Genomic DNA, 1,876 nt, shown 5'->3' on the forward strand with positions numbered 1-1,876 from the left:
TCTTAGAAAGTAAAACTTGCCTGTAATGTCATACAACCCCTCCCCACACTCCTATCCTGATATAACCCCTGTTTTCCTTTAAGATTTTATTTATTTATTTATTTATTTATTTATTTATTTATTTATTTTAAGAGGAAGAGAGGGGTTGAGGGGGCCAAGGGGGTGAGAGAATCCTAAGCAGGCTCCACACCCAGCACAGAGTCCCATGCAGGGCTCTATCTCAAAACCCTGAGATCATGACCTGAGCTGAAATCAAGAGTCAGACGCTTAACTGAATGAGGTACTCAGGCGCCCCTGAGATTTTTTTTTTTTTTTAAGTAATCTCTATACCCAACGTGGGACTTGAATTTACAATCCGGAGATCAAGAGTCACATGATCTGATTGAGCCAGCCAGGGAGCCCCTGATAATCACTGTTCAGAGTTGGAAATATATTACCTCCAGTATTAGCTATAGAAATCATTGTTTTGAAAGGTCCAGAAAGCAGAGATCTTATTAAATATGATCCACTAAGAACCCTTAGCAAACAGAGTTAATGTTAAGTTTGAAAGGTTCCTTTCTGAGATAGGGCACAGGACAGAGATACCCGCTTGCATCACAGACGTTCACCAATGTCCTAAAGGCCTTAGGCCATACAAGAGGGCAATCATTACAAAAAGCTTGGACAGAAAGAAGTAAAACTGCCATTATTCAACAGTGACATGATTGTGCACAGAGAAAGCCCAAATGAATCTAAAAATAAAGTATCAGAATAAATAAGTTACTTTAGCAAGTTTGCTAGACACAGGTCAATACAAAAAACAGACTTCTACACATAGCACCAGTTATAAAATGAAATGTAAAAAGGTGCTTATAAGATGGCATCAAAAATTAAAATATCTGGTGGGACACCTGGGTGGCTCAGTTGGTTAAGCAGCTGCCTTCGGCTCAGGTCATGATCCCAGCGTCCTGGGATCGAGTCCCACATTGGGCTCCTTGTTCGGCAGGGAGCCTGCTTCTCCCTCTGCCTCTGCCTGCCATTCTGTCTGCCTGTGCTTGCTCTCCCCCCCCCCCATAAATAAATAAAATCTTTTAAAAAAATTAAAATATCTGGAAATCAATATAAAAAGATGTGTGTATGGGGGCACTTGGCTGACTCACTGGTGGAGCATGTGACTCTTGATCTCAGGGTTGTGAGTTCGAGCCTCACAGTGGGGATAGAGATTACTTAAATACAAAATCTTAAAAAAAAAAAAAAAAAAAAAGCTGTGGGACACTTGGGTGGCTCAGTTGGTTTAGCGCCTGCCTTCGTCGGCTCAGGTCATAATCCCAGCATCCTGGGATCAAGTCCCATTTGCCAGCTCAGCAGGGAGCCTGCTTCTCCCTCTGCCTCTGCCTGCCACTCTGTCTGCCTGTGCTCACTCTCTCTGACAAATAAATAGTCTTAAAAAAAAAAAGATGCGCATGATCTTTATGCAAAAACCACCAACAAACCTATAAAACATTATTGAGAAGAAATGAAGGATTTTTGGGATACTGCTCAGGAATCTCGTATGAAGTCTTTTACGTGGGCCTATTTGGGTGGGTGAATTTCTGTCCCTTTCGTGGGCTACACCGTCTTTCCATAAGTGTTGAATAAACCAATAGCAATATTTACATGTTAGGAACAGCCAAAAATACATGACATGCATGCTTCCCTTTATCTTCAGAACAAGCCTGCCCACTATTACTATATCCATTGTACAAGAAGAAACTGAAGGTCAGAGAGTTTAAATAACTTGCCTAAAGTCACCCAGAGAGCAAATTCTAACCCAGGCCTGTCTGAACCAGGAAACACCGCTCAGAATCACCATTCAATGGCTGGAAGCTCAGTCTTCGCATTTAAAGCAAGGCAATCC

The sequence above is a fragment of the Mustela nivalis genome (genome assembly GCF_964662115.1).
Source record: "Mustela nivalis genome assembly, chromosome: 14".
Classification (NCBI taxonomy): Eukaryota; Metazoa; Chordata; class Mammalia; order Carnivora; family Mustelidae; genus Mustela; species Mustela nivalis.